Below are 21,398 nucleotides of genomic sequence, written 5' to 3' on the forward strand. Positions count from 1 at the left end.
ACTCGCCTGGTCCATCTCCGGTACTTTGTGGGCTTCTTCTGGTCCAAAAACAATCTCCATGAAATTTCAGGTCAATTGGACTCCGTTTGGTTTTCCTTTTCTGCGATACTCAAAAACAAGGAAAAACAGAAATTAGCACTAGGCTCTAGGTTAATAGGTTAGTCCCAAAATCATATAAAATAGCATATAAATGCATATAAAACATCCTAGATGGATAATATAATAGCATGGAACAATAAAAAATTATAGATACATTGGAGACGTATCAAGCATCCCCAAGCTTAATTCCTGCTCGTCCTCGAGTAGGTAAATGATAAAAACAGAATTTTTGATGTGGAATGCTACCTAACATATTCATAAATGTAATCTTCTCTATTGTGGCAAGAATATTCAGATCTATAAGATTCAAGACAAAAGCTTAATATTGACATAAAAACAATAATACATCAAGCATACTAATTTAGCGTGAGCCATGGACATAGCACTATAGGTGGAATAGAATGGTGGTTGTGGAGTAGACAAAAAAGGAGAAGATAGTCTCACATCAACTAGGCGTATCAACGGGCTATGGAGATGCCCATCAATAGATATCAATGTGAGTGAGTAGGGATTTCCATGCAACAGATGCACTAGAGCTATAAGTGTATGAAAGCTCGAAAAGATACTAAGTGGGTGTGCATCCAACTCGCTTGCTCACGAAGACCTAGGGCATTTTGAGGAAGCCCATCATTGAAATATACAAGCCAAGTTCTATAATGAAAGATTCCCACTAGTATATGAAAGTGACAACATAGGAGACCCTCTATCATGAAGATCATGGTGCTGCTTTGAAGCACAAGTGTGGTAAAAGGATAGTAGCATTGCCCCTTCTCTCTTTTTCTCTCATTTTTTTGTCTATTTTGGGCCTTCTTTTTTTATGGCCTCTTTTTTCTCTTTTTTTATTTTTCGTCTGGAGTCTCATCCCGACTTGTGGGGGAATCATAGTCTCCATCATCCTTTCCTCACATGGTACAATGCTCTAACAATGATGACCATCACACTTTTATCTACTTACAACTCAAGAATTACAACTCGATACTTAGAACAAAATATGACTCTGTATGAATGCCTCCGGTGGTGTACCGGGATGTGCAATGAATCAAGAGTGACATGTATGAAAGAATTATGAACGGTGGCTTTACCACAAATACGATGTTAACTACATGATCATGCAAAGCAATATGACAATGATGGAGCGTGTCATAATAAACGGAATGGTGGAAAGTTGCATGGCAATATATCTCAGAATGGCTATGGAAATGCCATAATAGGTAGGTATGGTGGCTGTTTTGAGGAAGGTATATGGTGGGTGTATGATACCGGTGAAAGGTGTGCGGTATTAGAGAGGCTAGCAATGGTGGAAGGGCGAGAGTGCATATAATCCATGGACTCAACATTAGTCATAAATAACTCACATACTAGTTGCAAAAATCTATTAGTTATCGAAACAAAGCAATGCGCACATGCTCCTAGGGGGATATATTGGTAGGAAAAGACCATCGCTCGTCCCCGACCACCACTCATAAGGAAGACAATCAATAAATAAATCATGCTCCGACTTCATCACATAACGGTTCACCATACATGCATGCTACGGGAATCACAAACTTTAAAAAAAGTATCTCTCAAATTCACAAGTACTCAACTAGCATGACTCTAATATCACCATCTTCATATCTCAAAACAATTATCAAGTATCAAACTTCTCATAGTATTCAATACACTTTATATGGAAGTTTTTATTATACCCATCTTGGATGCCTATCATATTAGGACTAATTTCATAACCAAATCAAATTACCATGTTGTTCTAAAAGTCTCTCAAAATGGTATAAGTGAAGCATGAGAGTTCATCTATTTCTTCAAAATGAAACCACTGTCGTGCTCTAAAAGGATATAAGTGAAGCACTAGAGCAAATGACAAACTACTCCGAAAGATATAAGTGAAGATCAATGAGTAGTCGAATAATTATGCAACTATGTGAAGACTCTCTAACCTTTAGGAATTTCAGATCTTGGTATTTTATTCAAACAGCAAGCAAAACAAAAGGAAATAAAATGACCGTCCAAGCAAAACACATATCATGTGGTGAATAAAAATATATCTCCAAGTAAAGTTACCGATAGACAAAGACGAAAGAGGGGATGCCATCCGGGGCATCCCCAATCTTAGGCTCTTGGTTGTCCTTGAATATTACCTTGGGGTGCCTTGGTCATCCCCAAGCTTAGGCTCTTGCCACTCCTTATTCCGTAGCCCATCAAATATTTACCCAAAACTTGAAAACTTCACAACACAAAACTCAACAGAAAACTCGTAAGCTCCGTTAGTATAAGAAAATAAATCACCACTTTTGTTAACGTTGTGAACTCATTATTTATTTATATTTTTGTAATATCTACTGTATTCCAACTTCTCTATGGTTCATACCCTCCGATACTACTCATAGATTCATCAAAATAAGCAAACAACACATAGAAAACAGAATCTGTCAAAAAACAGAATAGTCTGTAGTAATCTGTATCATTATAATACTTCTGTCCTTCCAAAAATTCTGTAATAAATTTTTGGACCTGAGTAATTTGTCTATTAACCGTCTGCAAAAAGAATCAACCTAAACACACTCTCCAGTAAAAAATGGCAGCTAATCTCGTGGATGCAAAAGTTTATGTTTTTTACAGCAAGATCACAAAGACTTCACCCAAGTCTTCCCAAAGGTTCTACTTGGCACAAACACTAATTAAAACATAAAACCACATCTAAACAGAGGCTATATGAATTATTTATTACTAAACATGATTAGAAAGCAAAGAACGAAAATAAAATTGGGTTGCCTCCTAACAAGCGCTATCGTTTAACGCCCCTAGCTAGGCATGATGATTTCAATGATGCTCACATAAAAGATAAGAATTGAAACATAAAGAGAGCATCATGAAGAATATAACTAGCAAATTTAAGCCTGCATAGGGATTTTTTGAGCAAACAACTTGTGGGAACAAGAATCAACTAGCATAGGAAAGCAAAACAAGCATAACTTCAAGATTTTAAGCACATAGAGAGGAAACTTGATATTATTGCAATTCCTACAAGCATATGTTCCTCCCTCATAATAATTACATGTAGGATCATAAGAAAATTCAACAATATAGCTATCACAAAACATATTCTTAACACAATCCACATGTATGCAAAGTTGACACTCTTCCAAAATAATGGGATTAACATTGACTAAAGTCATGACCTCTCCAAACCCACTTTCACAATTATCACAATAAGATTCAACACCATCTGAAATAGTGGGATCATTACTTCCTAAAGTTGACACTCTTCCAAACCCACTTTCATCAATATAATCATCATAAATAGGAGGCATGATATCATCAAAATAAATTTGCTCATCAAAACTTGGGGGAAAAATATCATCTTCATCAAACATAGCATCCCCAAGCTTGTGGCTTTGCATATCATTAGCATCATGGATATTCAAAGAATTAATACTAACAACATTGCAATCATGCTCATCATACAAAGATTTAGTGCCAAACATTCTAATGCATTCTTCTTCTAACACTTTGGCACAATTATCGGAATCCTTATTTTCATGAAAGACATTAAAAAGATGAAGCATATGAGGTATCCTCAATTCCATTTATTATAATTTTCTTTTATAAACTAAACTAGTGATAAAACAAGAAACTAAAAGATTCGATTGCAAGATCTAAAGATATACCTTCAAGCACTAACCTCCCTAGCAACAGCGCCATAAAAGAGCTTGATGTCTACTACACAACCTTGTTCTTGTAGGCGTTGTTGGGCCTCCAAGTGCAGAGGTTTGTAGGACAGTAGCAAATTTCCCTCAAGTGGATGACCTAAGGTTTATCAATCCGTGGGAGGCGTAGGATGAAGATGGTCTCTCTCAAACAACCCTACAACCAAATAACAAAGAGTCTCTTGTGTCCCCAACACACCCAATACGATGGTAAATTGTATAGGTGCACTAGTTCGATGAAGAGATGATGATATAAGTGCAATATGGATGGTAGATAAAGGTTTTTGTAATCTAAAAATATAAAACAGCAAAGTAGCAATTGGTAAAAGTGAGCATAAACGGTATTGCAATGCTAGCAAATAAGGCCTAGGGTTCATACTTTCACTAGTGCAAGTTCTCTCAACAATAATAACATAATTGGATCATATAACAATCCCTCAACATGCAACAAAGAGTCACTCCAAAGTCACTAATGGCGGAGAACAAACGAAGAGATTATTGTAGGGTACGAAACCACCTCAAAGTTATCCTTTCTGATCGATCTATTCAAGAGTCCGTAGTAAAATAACATGAAGCTATTCTTTCCGTTTAATCTATCCTACAGTACGTACTAGAATAACACCTTAAGACACAAATCAACCAAAACCCTAATGTCACCTAGATACTCCAATGTCACCTCAAGTATCCGTGGGTATGATTATACGATATGCATCACACAATCTCAGATTCATCTATTCAACCAACACAAAGAACTTCAAAGAGTGCCCCAAAGTTTCTACCAGAGAGTCAAGACGAAAACGTGTGCCAACCCCTATGCATAAGTTCACGAGGTCACGAAACTCGCAAGTTGATCACCAAAACATACATCAAGTGGATCACGTGATATCCCATTGTCACCATAGATAAGCACATGCAAGACATACACCAAGTGTTCTCAAATCCTTAAAGACTCAATCCGATAAGATAAGTTCAAAGGGAAAACTCAATTCATCACAAGAGAGTAGAGGGGGAGAAACATCATAAGATCCAACTATAATAGCAAAGCTTGTGATACATCAAGATCAAACACATAGCTACTGGTACATACCCTCAGCCCCGAGGGTGAACTACTCCCTCCTCGTCATGGAGAGCGTCGGGATGATGAAGATGGCCGCCGAAGAGGGATTCCCCCTCCGGCAGGGTGCCGGAAGGAGTCTAGATTAGTTTTCGGTGGCTACAGAGGCTTGCGGTGGCGGAACTCCCGATATAGGTTTCTTTCTGGAAATTTGGGTATATATAAGAGGTGTTGGAGTTGGGAACATGTCAGGTGGGGCCCGAGGCAGCCACGAGATAGGGGGCGCGCCTAGGAGGGTAGGGCGCGCCCCCACCCTCGTGGTTGCCTCGGGACTCCTCTGGTCCATCTTTGGTACTCCATGGGCTTCTTCTAGTCCAAAAACAATCTCCATGAAATCTCAGGTCAATTGGACTCCGTTTGGTTTTCCTTTTCCGTGATACTCAAAAACAAGGAAAAACAGAAACTGGCATTGGGCTCTAGGTTAATAGGTTAGAACCAAAAATCATATAAAATAGCATATAAATGCATATAAAATATCCTAGATGGATAATATAATAGCATGGAACAATCAAAAATTATAGATACGTTGGAGACGTATCACCCCCGAGCCCTCCAACTGCCTAGATCCATCAAAGTGAATAGTCTAATATGTGCTATCCGGCTTCTCCTCAGGCATATGCAACTCTGTCCAATCATTGATAAAATCCACATGTGCTTGACACTTGATGGTTGTGTGAGGCATATACTTCAAACCATGGGGTCCAAGCTCAATGGACCACTTGGCTACCCGACCTGTGGCTTCTCTGTTTTGGATAATATCCCCTAGAGGAGCATAACTAACCAAAGTGATGGGATGACCTAGAAAGTACTGCTTGAGCTTCTGGCTAGCCATGAACACCCCATATACAAGCTTCTACCAAGGTGGATACCTCTGCTTGGACTCAATAAGCACCTCACTGATGTAGTAAACCGGCCGCTGAACCGAATGCTCCTTGCCAGATTCCTTCCTTTCCACCACAATGGCTACACTGATGGCTCGGCTATTGGCATCCACATATAAGAACAAAGGCTCCTTATCAATGGGAGCAGCAAGAACCAACGGCTCGGCGAATTGTTTCTTCAAGGCCTCAAATGCCTAATCAGCAGCATCACTCCATACAAAGTGATCTGTCTCCTTCATCATCTGGTACAAAGGGATAGCCTTCTCACCCAACAGGCTTATGAACCGGCTTAAGGCCTCAATATGACCCACCAAACGCTGAACATCATTGATACACGTCAGCTTAGCCAGAGAGGTGGTAGCCTTGATCTTCTCCGGGTTAGCTTCAATACCCCTTTCCGAAACCAAAAAACCCAAAAGCTTGCCTGCTGGCACACCAAAAACATACTTGGCCGGGTTAAGCATCATCTTGTAGACCCGGAGATTGTCAAAGGTCTCCTTTAAATCATCTACCAGGGTCTCCTTCTTCCTGGACTTCACCATAATATCATCCACATAAGTGTGAACATTGCGCCCAATTTGATCATGGAGGCAATTTTGCACACATCGCTCGTAAGTCGCCTGGGCACTATTGAGCCCCAAAGGCATCGATACGTAACAAAAGGCTTCAAAGGGAGTAATAAAGGTTGTCTTCTCCTGGTCCTTAACTGCCATCTTGATCTGATGATAACCAGAATAAGCATCCAAAAAACTCAGAAGCTCACAACCCGCTGTAGCATCAATAATCTGATCAATACGGGGGAGAGCAAAGGGATCAGCTAGACAAGCCTTGTTTAAGTCCATATAATCCACACACATGCGCCAGGTGCCGTTTTTCTTAAGTACCAGCATCGGGTTTGCCAACCACTCAGGATGAAAAACTTCAACAATAAACCCAGCCGCCAAGAGCCGGGCTACCTCCTGACCAATAGCCTTACGCCTCCCTTCATTGAAACATCGAAGGAATTGCTTGACCCATTTAAACATTGGATCAATATTGAGAGTGTGCTCAGCGAGTTCCCTAGGGACACCTGGCATATCTGAAGGCTTCCATGCAAAGATGTCCCGGTTCTCACGGATGAACTTGATGAGCGCGCTTTCCTATTTTGGATCTAGATTAGCACTGATGCTGAACTCCTTGGATGAGTTGCCAGGAACAAAGTCAACTAGCTTAGTGTCATCTGCCGACTTAAACTTCAACAAGGGGTCATGCTTTGTGGTTGGCTTCTTCAAAGATGTCATATCCGCCGGGTCAACATTATCCTTGTAAAATTTCAACTCTTCTGTTGCACAGACAGATTCAGCATAAGCGACATCTCCTTCACACTCCAAGGCTACCTTGCGACTTCCATGCATTGTGATAGTGCCCTTGTGACCCGACATCTTAAGCTGTAAGTAAACATAACAAGGCCTTGCCATGAATTTAGCGTGAGCCGCCCGTCCAAACAGAGCATGATAAGGGCTCTTAATTTTAACCACTTCGAAGGTCAGCGTCTAAGACCTAGAATCATACTCATACCCAAAGGCAACCTCCAAATATATCTTACCTACTGGATATGCCGACTTACCAGGCACCACACCATGAAAAACAGTGTTTGACGGCTTAAGCTTTTTGTTGGTCAATCCCATGCGACGGAAAGTTTCATAGTAAAGGATATTGATGTTGCTACCTCCATCCATGAGTACTTAGTGAACTTGTATCCTCCAACCTGAGGTGCCACCACTAGCGCCAAGTGACCCGGATTATCAACCCGGGGCGGGTGATCCTCACGGCTCCAGAGAATAGGGTGTTCAGACCATCGCAAGTAACGGGGTACCGTCGGCTCGATGGCGTTTACTGCCCTTCTATGGAGCTTCTGATCCCGCTTACATAAACTTGTGGTGAAGACATGGTACTTCCCACTATTCAATTGCGTTGGGTTACTCTGATAAATAGACTGCTGTTGATTCCCTTGATTATTCTATTGATTGTAACCGCCCTGATTGCCTTGGCCTTGGAAACCAGAATTCGAACCGCCACCTCCATGACCCGGACCATGAGAGTCGGATCCTAAACCGCCATTTGGTCCATGGTTATTCTAGAAAAGATGGGAATTCTTGAACTCTTTCATAATAAAACAATCCTCCCACAAATGGGCAGATGGCCTCTCCTGTGTTCCGTGCCTCGGACACGGCTGATTCATTATTGCCTCGAGGTTGAGTTTTCCCCCTCCAGACTGAGCTAGCCTCCCGTTGGGACGCTGGTTATTATTCCACGCACCAGTGTTGGCCATGAAGTCTAAATTTCCATCAGCTCTATGCTTACCGTTACCACCCTGACTGACCGGGTTGTACTACTGTCCCTTCATGCCGCTACTCTTCTTTCCCTTGCCCGTCCTTTCGTCATCAGACTCGGGGTCCTTGGTACTATCATAGTCGACATACTTGACAAGGGCCGCCATGAGCTCCCCCATGTCACCGCAATGGCGCTTGAGTCACCCAAGCTTCTGTTTAAGAGGGAGGAAACAACAATTTTTCTCCAACATTAAAATCGCTGAGCCGACGTTGATATTATCTGATGAGCGTATGATAGTTGAGACCCAGCGCACCCGGTTGGTGGTTGACTCACCTTCACCTTGGACACAAGAAACCAAATCCACGATTGACATAGGCTGCTTGCACATATCTTTGAAATTTTGAATAAAACATGCCTTCAGCTCTGCCCACGACCTAATGGAATTGGCGGGCAACCCCTTCAACCAAGTACGAGCCGACCCTTATAACATCATGGTGAAATACTTAGCACACACAGCTTCACTAACATCCAGCATTTCCATGGCCATCTCATAAATTTCAACCCAAGCCTCAGGAGGCTGATCTGCTGTGTAATTAGGCACCTTGCGAGGACCCTTGAAATCCTTGGGCAAGCACTCGTTATGCAGAGCCGGCACTAAGCAAGGCACACCCAAGGTCTTAGAGGTTATGCCTGCCTCCACTGAGGTTGTCGGGTAAACTGGAGACTGTCGATGAGCCGCTTGCTGAGCTGCCAGCTCGGCCTCCCAACGTGTCCTGCCCTGATCCACCAGGGTCTGAGCATTGGCACCACCGCGCACCGACTTACAGCACTGTCCACTGCTTGAGACCGCTGGTTCGTCAATATGCCTGTTGTAACTCCGACTTGGATGAGGGGTTGAGTGGATCCGCTCGCGACTGTAAGAATAAGCTGCCTGCTGAGCCACGGCTATCTGAAGAAGTTCTATGACCCGTCGTGTCTCTACTCCTACTGGAGACTCGCCTTCAACTAGTAGAGCCGCCAGTCGTGATGCCGCAGCAATCATATTGTCCAAATGGTTAGAATAATGACCCGGTGGTGTAGAAACATATTGAGGCGGAATATTATTCACACGCGGAGAACCCATCATGCGCAGCTGAACCGGAGCTCCGGTTCTAGGTGCTTCGATTGTCTGGTGTACCACCGGCTGATTAATGGTCCTTGCTCTAGGCATGTTTAAGAGTTTTCTTGGATCGTAAACCGGGGGTAGATGACTTTGGTGTCTCCTTCTCATGACCTCATTTGAAGCATTCTGATCCAACGTGAGCCGGAAGGAATCGGCTTGGATCCGCTGTGCCTGTGCATCCAAAACGGCCCGTTCTGCAGCCATCCTGGTGTTCTCAGCCGCCAAGTCTTCCTTGGCTTGAGCTATCTCATCTAGCAACTTAGCCACATCCACCTTATGCTGATCTTGGTTGTCCGGGGTTACCTCCACCCCCATCAAAGTCGCCAGTGCCTCTAACAACTCGGTGGGAACTTGAGCAGGCGGGCGTGTAGAGCCACCAGCACCAGCCGCTACTGCAGCCATTGAGCTAGAGGTCATGGCCGCGGCGGTTGATGAACCGAGCACCGGTTGTGTAGCAACCATGAAAACCGCAACTCTGTTCGGCGGCTCATAGGGGTCCGGAATACTGTCACCATCGGAATAGCCCCCAAGCCGGCCATCTTGAAGTTGATACAATGAGTTGGTCTCACCTGTGGACAACTCACCATCAGAATAGATGGCTGTCTGACCGCCAGATGCAGATCCATCCTCAGTTTCCACCCCATGGATAAAACCAACAAAGGCACACTTCATGGTGGGTTGAACCTGGGCAGGCTGTGCACGTTGAGCCGTCTCGATGATGTCGGTGCAGATGTCCGGCTCAGGACCCGGTTCGCCGACCTTGCCAATGAGACGTGGGTTCCGCCGAAGGGGACCTGGTACCCATACTCAATTGAGCCGGCCTCTGGGCCCCAGCCTGCATCGTCAATGTAGAGCTTGCCACGACGACTCTTGGTCATCCGGCCCATAGCGTATCCCTTGATCCCTTTAAAGCTGCCCTTTAAGAACTCGAAACCATCGTGCGCTGGCCCCATGGTGGGCGCCAACTATCATGGAATTGTCACGGCAGATGTCCTAGTGAAAGGACTTAGTCGTGGAGCCATCGCAACTAGGTTAGCTTAAAGGGGTTAAATGGGACAAAGGACACAGGAGTTTATACTGGTTTGGCCCCTTGCGATGAAGGTAAAAGCCTAATCCAGTTGAGTTGGTATTGCTTGGGTTTCGATTACTAGGGAGCAAATACGCTTGACCTAGCTTTCGATCTCTTGTTTCTTGTCCTGAACCGCCGCCGGGTCATCCCTTTATATACACAGGTTGACGCCCAGTGGCTCACAGAGTCCCGACCGGTTTATACACAATGTGTCCGGCTTGGTGACTAATTACACATGCCTTATACTACAAGTCAGACATATATGGCGGTTTACACCTCCGGGCCTTAAGTCGCCTTTGAGTTTTGGGCCTTCAGTAAGCCTGCTTCGTGAACCGCGATCTTCATGGGCTTTGCCATAACAAGCCACCAGCGGTATAACCTGGCCCCTCCTGGGCGGGTCATACCCAATAATTATATCCCCAACAGATCAGGTGGTTCTGGACTCTGCGACGGCTGGATCAATATTTCATCGACTCCCCTAGGGTTTGGGGAATATTGGGGGTATTTATAGAGCAAAGAGACGGTCCGAGGGGCACTCGGGGTGGGCACAACCCACCAGGGCGCGCCTGGGCCTCCTGGCGCGCCCTGGTGGGTTGTGCTCTCCTCGGAGCACCCCCCAGGCGAAGCTAGGGCCCATTAGGTGTCTTCTAGTCCATAAAAAATCTCCATAAAGTTTCGTGGCATTTGGACTCCGTTTGGTATTGATTTTTTGTGACATAAAAAACATGCAAAAAACATCAACTGACACTTGGAACTATGTCAATAGGTTAGTACCAAAAAATGATATAAAATGATTATAAAACATTGAATATTGATAATATAACAGCATGGAACAATCAAAAATTATAGATATGTTGGAGACATATCACACCCGAGGTGGGCACAGGCGCGCCCTTGTGGGTTGTGCTCCACTCGGAGCAGCCCCCATGTGCTTCTTTGGCCCATTGGTTGTCTTCTGGTCCAAAAAAATACACAAAAAGTTTCACTGTGCTTGGACTCCATTTGATATTGATTACATGTGATGTAAAAAACATGCAAAAAATTAGCAAGTGGCACTTGGCACTCTGTCAATAGGTTAGTACCAAAAAATGATATAAAATGACTATAAAATGATTATAAAACATCCAAGCTTGATAATATGACAATATGGAACAATAAAAAATTATAGATGCATTGGAGGCGTATCAGTATCTCCATGCTGAATTCCTGCTCGTCCTCGAGTAGGTAAATGATAAAAACAGAATTTTTGATGTGGAATGATGCCTAACATGTCATATCATATTATTTTCTTTATAGCATGGACATTTGAACTTTTATATTGTTCAAAGCAATAGTCTACTTTTGACAAGATAACTTAAATACTCAAGAATATCAACAAGAAACCAAGTCTTTCAAAATATCAACGCTAAAATAAGCTATCCCTAGCCCATCATGCTCAATCATTGATCCATTCATGAAACACACTCGCATATTAACTACACCCAATGTTCAAGTACGATCACAGTGCCTCCTAGTTGGTGCTTTTATAAGATAAAATAGAGACTCAAATTCAAAAATAAAAATTGCATAAAGTAAAAAAGAAAGGCCCTTTGCAGAGGGAAGTAGGAATTTATAGAGGTGCCAGAGCTTAGAGCGAAAATTAAGAGATAAAAACATGTTGACAGGCATACTTTTCCCACCAACGAAAACGACTTAGAGTTCCCAACATTTTCCATGCTACATATCATAGGCGGTTCCCAACAGAAATTAAAGTTTATTATTTTTTCCACCATACTTTCACTTTCCATGGCTAACCGTATCCATGGGTGCCTTCCATACCAACACTTTCCAAGGAATTTATTTTTTGACAACATAAATTAAATTCATTTTTCATTTCGGGATTGGGCATCCCTAATACCTTTGCCTTACTCTCGTGCAATGACAAGTGAATAAACACTCATCGTGAGAATAACACATCTAGCATGGAAAATATTAGCCGCCCCTCACCGCCTCGCGAGCGGTAGGAGCACACAAAAGAGAAATTTATTATGAATGTTAGAGATGGCACATACAAATTTGCTTGGAACGGCAAAAGAATACCGCATATAGGTAGGTATAGTGGACTCATGTGGCAAAACTGGTTTAAAGGATTTTGGATGCACAAGTAGTGATCATACTTAGTGCAAAATGAAGGCTAGCAAAAGATTGAGAAGCGACCAAACAAGAAACAAATAATCTCATAAGCGAGCATTAAGCATAATTAACACTGAATAATGCACCACAAGTAGGATATAATTTCATTGCATGACTATTGACTTCCGTGCTTGCGTAGGGAATCACAAACCTTAACACCAATATTCTTACTAAAGCATAACTACTCATCAAGATGACTCACATATCACATCATCATATCTTAAAACTATTACTAAGAAACAAGTTTATTTTGTTCAATGATCTTCATGAATTTTTTTATTATATCCTTCTTGGATATCTATCACTTTGGGACTAATTTTCATGTGTTGCTTTTGATAAGCTCAAATAAATATAAGTGAAGATCATGAGCATAATATTTCTTTCTCTCAAATTAATTTAAGTGAAGCAAGAGAGAATTTCTTCAAAATTTACTAACTCTCAAATAAATCTAAGTGAAGCAAGAGAGCATTTCTTCAAAAATACTAAAGCACACCGTGATCAAAAAGATATAAGTGAAGCACTAGAGCAAGTCCATGGCTCATAAAAATTTAAGTGAAGCATAGAGAGCAATTCTAACAAGTCATGGCATATTTTTGGCTCTCTCAAATAGGTGTGTACAACAAGGAATCAAGACTTAAAACACAAAATAAAACAAGCAAAGACTCATATCATACAAGACGCTCCAAGCCAAACACATAGTATGTGACGAATAAAAATATAGCTTAGAGTGAAATACCGATGGTCGTTAGAAGAAAGAGGGGATGCCACTCGGGGCATCCCCAAGCTTAGTTGCTTGCTCTCTTTGTATAATAGCTTGGGATGCCGGGGCATCCCCAAGCTTAGGATCTTCTTACTCCTTATTCCTTTATCCATCATAAGATGACCCGAAACTTGAAAACTTCAATCACACAAAACTCAACAAATCCTTCATGAGATCCGTTAGTATAAGAAAGCAAATCACCACTATAAGTGTTGTAGAAAACCAATTAATATTTTGTTCTTGCATTATATCTACTGTATTCCTACTTTCCTATGGCAAAAACTCATCAAAGAAAACCATAGAATCATCAAAACAAGCACACAATGCAAAGAAAACAGAATCTGTCAAAAACAAAACAGTCTATAGCAATCTGGATATTTTGAATACTTATGTAACTCCAAAAACACTAAAAACTTAGGACGGACTGGGAAATTTGTATATTAATATTTTGCAAAACATAATTGGTATTTTATCGCTCTCTGGTTAGAAATGAGAATTGTTTTCGTGAGCGCAAAAGTTTCTGTTTTTCAGCAAGATCAAACAACTTTCACCCAAGAAGATCCTAAAGGCTTTACTTGGCACAAACACTAATTAAAACACAAAAAAACACAATCATAACAGTAGCATAATTGTGCGAACACTCAAGAAAAGAAAGCAAAAAGCAGAAATCAATTTTATTCATTGGGTTGCCTCGCAACGAGCACTATCGTTTCACGCCCCTAGCTAGGCATAAAGCAAGGATCTAAGTTTTGCCATCTTTGTTTCGAGATCCATAAGATGCCCTCATGATTGATTCATATGGTGGCCTAATTCTTGTTCTAGGGAAATGTTCCATACCCTTCCTTAGTGGAAATTGGAAGTTAATATTGCCTTCTTTCATATCAATCACGGCACCAATAGTGCGTAAAAATAGTCTACCAAGAATAATTGGATAAATTGCAATCAATATCAAGAACAATAAAATCTATGGGCACATAATTCCTATTTGCAAGAATAAGAACATCATTAATTCATCCCATAGGCTTTTTAATAGTAGAATCCGCTAAGTGCAAATTCAAAGAACACTCTTCAATATTGGTAAGATCAAGCACATCACATAAAGATTTCAGAATTGTAGAAACACTAGCACCCAAGTCACAAAAGCAAAACACTCATAATTTTTAATCTTGACCTTGATAGTAGGTTCCCATTCATCATGTAATTTTCTAGGAATTGGAACTTCTAATTCCAACTTTTCTTCTAAAGCTATCATCATAGCATCAACAATAGTTTAGTAAAAGCTTTATTTTGTTCATAAGCATGGGGTGAATTTATCATGAATTGCAACAAAGAAATACAATCAATCAAAGAGCAACTATCATAATTAAAGTCTTTGTAATCCAAAAGAGTGGGTACATCACTAGTTAAAGTTTTGACCTCTTCAAACCCACTTTAATCAATTTTCTCAACAAGATTTTCACCCTTCGAATTATCGGGACGCCTTCTAACTAAAGTTGACTCTTCTCCAGTCCCTTTTTCATTAATCTTAAATTTACTAAACAAGGAATCAATAGAAGAAATGATAACCCACAGGTATAGGGGATCACAACAGTTTTCGAGGGTAAATATTCAACCCAAATTTATAGATTCGACACAAGGGGAGACAAAGAATATTTGAAGGTATTAGCAGCTGAGTTGTCAATTCAACCACACCTGGAGATTAATTATTTGCAGCAAAGTGATCAGTAGCAAAGTAGTTTGATAGTTTTGATAGTAGTGACGGTAGCAATGGTAACAGTAACAGTGATAGCAGTAATTTTGTAGCAAGTGTAACGGTGATGATAGCAGTAATTTTGTAGCAAGTGTAACGGTGATGATAGCAATAGTAACTTAGCAGAAACAATATGGAGAAGTTCGTAGGCATTGGATCGGTGACTTGTTGGATGATATTCATCATGAGATAGTTATAACCTAGGGCGATATGGCACTAGCTCCAGTTCATCGATATAATGTAGGCATGTATTCTGTAAATAGTCATACGTGCTTTATTAAAAGAACTTGCATGACATCTTTTGTCCTACCCTCCCGTGGCAGCGGGGTCCATATTGGAAACTAAGGGATATTAAGGCCTCCTTTTAACAGAGAACCAGACCAAAGCATTAACACATAATGAATACATGAACTCCTCAAACTACGGTCATCACCGGCAGTGGGCCCAGTTGTTGTCACTCCGGGGTTCCCGGAACATAACCGTAGTAGGTGACTATACCTTGCAAGATTGGTTCTAGAACATGGATATAATGATGAATTCATAAACGGTTCAGATCTGAAATCATGGCACCCGGGCCCAAAGTGACAAGCATTAAGCATAGAAAAGTCATAACAACATCAATCTAAGAACATAGTGGATACTAGGGATCAAGCCCTAACAAAACTAACTCGATTACATGATGAATCTCATCCAACTCCTCACCGAACAGCAAGCCTACGAAGGAATTACTCACTCCCAGTGGGGAGCATCATGGAATTGGCGATGGAGAAGGGTTGGTGATGACGAAGAACGAAAACCCCCCTCTCCGGAGCCCCAAACGGACTCCAGACTTGCCCTCCCGAGGAAGAACAGGGACTGGCTGCGGCTCCGTCTCGTGGATTGTGATAATTCTTTCTCCCTGATTTTTTTCTGGAAATATGTGATTTTATAGTATCAGGGGGGTCGTCAGCGGGGCCACCAGGTGGGTACAACCCACCTGGGCGCGCCAGGAGAGGGGGCTCGCCCTGGTAGGTTGTGCCCACCCAGGGGGCCCTCTCTGGTGGGTCTTGGCTCCGGAAATTCTTATTATTGATATAAAAATCCTCGCAAAGTTTCGATCCATTCCGATAACTTTTATTTCTGCACAAAAACAACACCATGGTAGTTCTACTAAAAACAGCGTAAGTCCGGGGTTAGTTTCATTCAAATCATGCAAATTAGAGTCCAAAACAAGAGGAAAAGCGTGAGAAAAAGTAGATACATTGGAGACGTATCAAGAAACACCAATCATTTTAAGATCTTCATCACTTTTATGAAAGTAATCACTAGAAAATGTTTTTTCTAAAAATTCTCTTCTAGCTCTAAGCATAGCGGTTCTTTTCTTACTATCATGTTGGGGAACGCAGTATTTCAAAAAAAATCCTACGATCATGCGAGATCTATCTAGGAGATGCATAGCAACAAGACGGGAGAGTGTGTCCACGTACCCTCGTAGACCGAAAGCGGAAGCGCTTAGTAACGCGGTTGATTTAGTTGAACGTCTTCACGATCCAACTGATCCAAGTACCGAACGTACGGCACCTCCGTGTTCTTCACATGTTCAGCACGATGACGTCCCTCGAGCTCTTGATCCAGTTGAGGACAAGGATAGTTTCATCAGCACGACGGCATGGTGACGGTGATGATGAAGTTACCGGCGCAGGGCTTCGCCTAAGCACTACGACGATATGACTGAGGTGGTAAACTGTGGAGGGGGGCACCACACACGGCTAAGAGATTGTCTATTGTGCTTTGGGGTGCCCCCCTGCCCCGTATATAAAGGAGAGAGGAGGAAGAGGACAGCCCCTAGGGGCGCGCCAAGTGTGGGGAGTCCTACTAGGACTCCCAAGTCCTAGTAGGATTCCCCTCTCTCTTTTTTTCTTTTTCTGGAGTAGCAAAGGGGGGAAGAGAGGAGTAGGAGAGGGAAAGGGGGGCACCGCCCCCACCCCTTGTCCAATTCAGATTGGCAAGGGGGGTCATGAGCCACCTCCTTTGGCTGGCCCTCTCTCCTCCACTAAGGCCCATGTTGGCCCATTAACTTCCGGAGGGGGTTCCGGTAACCCCCGGTACTCCGAAACTTGTCCGAAACTTCCTGAAACCATTCCTGTGTCCGAATGCAACCTTCCAATATATGAATCTTTACCTCTCGACCATTTTGGAACTCCTCGTCATGTCTGTGATCTCATCTGGGACTCTGAACAAACTTCGGTCATCAAATCACATAACTCAAAATACAAATCGTCATCAAACGTTAAGCGTGCGGACCCTACGGGTTCAAGAACTATGTAGACATGACCGAGACACATCTCTGGTCAATAACTAATAACGGAACCTGGATGCTCATATTGTCTCCTACATATTTTCCAAATATCTTTATCGGTCAAACCGCATAACATACATTGTTCCCTTTGTCATCACTATGTTACTTGCCCGAGATTCGATCGTCGGTATACTAATACCTAGTTCAATCTCGTTACCGGCAAGTCTCTTTAATCGTTCCGTAATGCATCATCCCATAACTAACTCATTAGTCACATTGATTGCAAGGCTTATAGTGATGTGTATTACCGAGAGGGCCTAGGGATACCTCTCCGATACACGGAGTGACAAATCCTAATCTCGATCTATGCCAACTCAACAAACACTATCGGAGACACCTGTAGAGCATCTTTATAATCACCCGGTTATGTTGTGACGTTTGATAGCACACAAGGTGTTCCTCCGGTATTCGGGAGTTGCATAATCTCATAGTCAGAGGAACATGTATAAGTCATGAAGAAAGCAATAGCAATAAAATTAAACGATCATTATGCTAAGCTAACGGATGGGTCTTGTCCATCACATCATTCTCTAATTATGTGATCTCATTCATCAAATGACAACACATGTCTATGGTTGATACGTCTCCAACGTATCTATAATTTTTTATTGTTCCATGCTATTATATTATCTGTTTTGGATGTTAATGGGCTTTATTTTACACTTTTATATTATTTTTGGGACTAACCTATTAACTGGAGGCCCAGCCTAAATTGTTGTTTTTTGCCTGTTTCAGTTTTTTTTGAAAAGGAATATCAAACGGAGTCCAAACGGAATGAAACCTTCGGGAACGTGATTTTTGGAAAAAACGTGATCCAAGGGACTTGGAGTGGACGTCAAGAAACAATCGAGGAGGCCATGAGGCAGGGGGCACGCCTATCCCCCTAGGCGCGCCCTCCACCCTCATGGGCCCCTCGTTGCTCCACTGACCTACTTCTTTCTCCTATATATATTGACATACCCCAGAAACATCCAGGAGCACCACGAAACCCTATTTCCACCGCCGCAACCTTTTGTACCCAAGAGATCCCATCTTGGGGCCTTTTCCAGAGCTTCGCTGGAGGGGGCATTGATCACAGAGGGCCTCTACATCAACTCCATGGCCCCTCCGATGATGTGTGAGTAGTTTACCTCAGATCTTCGGGTCCATAGCTAGTAGCTAGATGGCTTCTTCTCTCTATTTGGATCTCAATAAAAGTTCTCCTTGATTCTCTTGGAGATCTATTCACTGTAATCTTTTTTTGTGGTGTGTTTGTCGAGATCCGATGAATTGTGGGTTTATGATAAAGTTTATCTATGAATAATATTTGAATCTTCTCTGAATTCTTTTATGTATGATTGGTTTATCTTTGCAAGTCTCTTCGAATTATCAGTTTGGTTTGGCCTACTAGATTGATCTTTCTTGCAATGGGAGAAGTGCTTAGCTTTGGGTTCAATCTTGCGGTGCTCGATCCCAGTGACAGAAAGGGAAATGACACGTATTGTATTGTTGCCATTGAGGATAAAAAGATGGGGTTTATATCATATTGCATGAGTTTATCCCTCTACATCATGTCATCTTGCTTAAGGCGTTACTCTGTTCTTATGAACTTAATACTCTAGATGCATGCTGGGCAGCGGTCGATGTGTGGAGTAATAGTAGTAGATGCAGGCAGGAGTCGGTCTACTTGTCATAGAAGTGATGCCTATATACATGATCATACCTAGATATTCTCATAATTATTCGCTTTTCTATTAATTGCTCGACAGTAATTTGTTCACCCACCGTAATACTTATAATTTATTGAGAGAAGCCACTAGTGAAACCTATGGCCCCCGGGTCTATTTTCCATCATACAAGTTTCCAATCTATTTTATTCTGCAATATTTACTTTCAATATATATCATAAAAATACCAAAAATATGTATCTTATTATTATCATCTCTATCAGATCTCACTCTTGCAAGTGGTCGTGAAGGGATTGACAACCCCTTTATCGCGTTGGTTGCGAGGTTCTTATTTGTTTGTGTAGGTACGTGGTGACTCGCGCATGGTCTCCTACTGGATTGATACCTTGGTTCTCAAAAACCAAGGGAAATACTTACGCTGCTTTGCTGCATCACCGTTTCCTTTTCAAGGGAAAACCAACGCAGTGCTCAAGAGGTAGCAATGGTTAGGAAACTTAACCATCTTTCATTAACGAGCTAGTCAAGTAGAGGCATACTAGGGACACTCTGTTTGACTATGTATTCACACATGTACCAAGTTTCTGGTTAATACAATTCTAGCATGAATAATAAACATTTATCATGATATAAGGAAATTTAAATAACAACTTTGTTATTGCCTCTAGGGCATATTTCCTTTAGTCTCCCACTTGCACTAGAGTCAATAAGCTAGATTACATAGTAATGATTCTAACACCCATGGAGTCTTGGTGCTTATCATGTTTTGCTCGTGAGAGAGGCTTAGTCAACGGGTTTGCAATATTCAGATTTGTATGTATCTTGCAAATTTCTATGTCTCCCACCTTGACTTGATCGTGGATGGAATTGAAGCATCTCTTGATGTGTTTGGTTCTCTTGTGAAATCTGGATTCCTTCGCCAAGGCAATTGCTCCAATATTGTCACAAAATATTTTCATTGGACCCGATGCACTAGGTATTACACCTAGATCGGATATGAACTCCTTCATCCAGACTCCTTTATTTGTTGCTTCCGAAGCAGCTATGTACTCCGCTTCACACGTAGATCCAGCCACGACGCTCTGCTTGGAACTGCACCAACTTACAGCTCCACCATTCAATATAAATATGTATCCGGTTTGTGACTTAGAGTCATCCGGATAAGTGTCAAAGCTTGCGTCAATGTAACCATTTACGACAAGCTCTTTGTCACCTCCATAAATAAGAAACATATCATTGGTCCTTTTCAGGTATTTCAGGATGTTCTTGACCGTTGTCCAGTGATCCACTCCTGGATTACTTTGGTACCTCCCTGCTAAACTTATAGCAAGGCACACATCAGGTCTGGTACACATCATTGCATACATGATAGAACCTATGGGTGAGGCATAGGGAATGACTTTCATTTTCTCTCTATCTTCTGCAGTGGTCGGACATTGAGTTTGACTCAACTTCACACCTTGTAACACAGGCAAGAACCCTTTCTTTGACTAATCCATTTTGAACTTCTTCAAAACTTTGTCAAGGTATGTGCGTTGTGAAAGTCCAATTAAGCGTATTGATCAATCTCTTATAGATCTTAATGCACAATATATATGCAACTTCACCGAGGTCTTTCATTGAAAAATTCTTATTCAAGTATCCTTTTATGCTATCCAGAAATTCTGTATTATTTCCAATCAACAATATGTCATCCACATATAATAACAGAATGCTACAGAGCTCCCACTCACTTTCTTGTAAATACAGGCTTCTCCAAAAGTTTGTATAAAACCATATGCTTTGAGCACACTATCAAAGCGTATATTCCAACTCCGAGAGGCTTGCACCAGTCCATAAATGGATCGTTGGAGCTTGCACACTTTGTTAGCACCTTTTGGATCGACAAAACCTTCTGGTTGCATCATGTACAACTCTTCTTTAAGATATCCATTAAGGAATGCAATTTTGACATCCATTTGCCAAATTTCATAATCATAAAATGCGGCAATTGCTAACATGATTCGGACAGACTTAAGCATCGCGACGGGTGATAAGGTCTCATCATAGTCAACTCCTTGAACTTGTCGAAAACCTTTTGCAACAAGTCAAGCTTTGTAGACAGTTACATTACCATCAACGTCAGTCTTCTTCTTGAAGATCTATTTATTCTCTATTGCTTGCCAATCATCGGACAAGTCAACCAAAGTCCACACTTTGTTCTCATACATGGATCCCATCTCAGATTTCATGGCCTCAAGCCATTTCGCGGAATCTGGGCTCATCATCACTTCCTCATAGTTCGTAGGTTCATCATGGTCAAGTAACATGAACTCCAGAACATGATTACCATACCACTCTAGTGCGCATCGTACTCTGGTTGACCTACG

This window comes from Triticum aestivum, chromosome 4A (genome assembly GCF_018294505.1).
Source record: "Triticum aestivum cultivar Chinese Spring chromosome 4A, IWGSC CS RefSeq v2.1, whole genome shotgun sequence".
NCBI lineage: Eukaryota > Viridiplantae > Streptophyta > Magnoliopsida > Poales > Poaceae > Triticum > Triticum aestivum.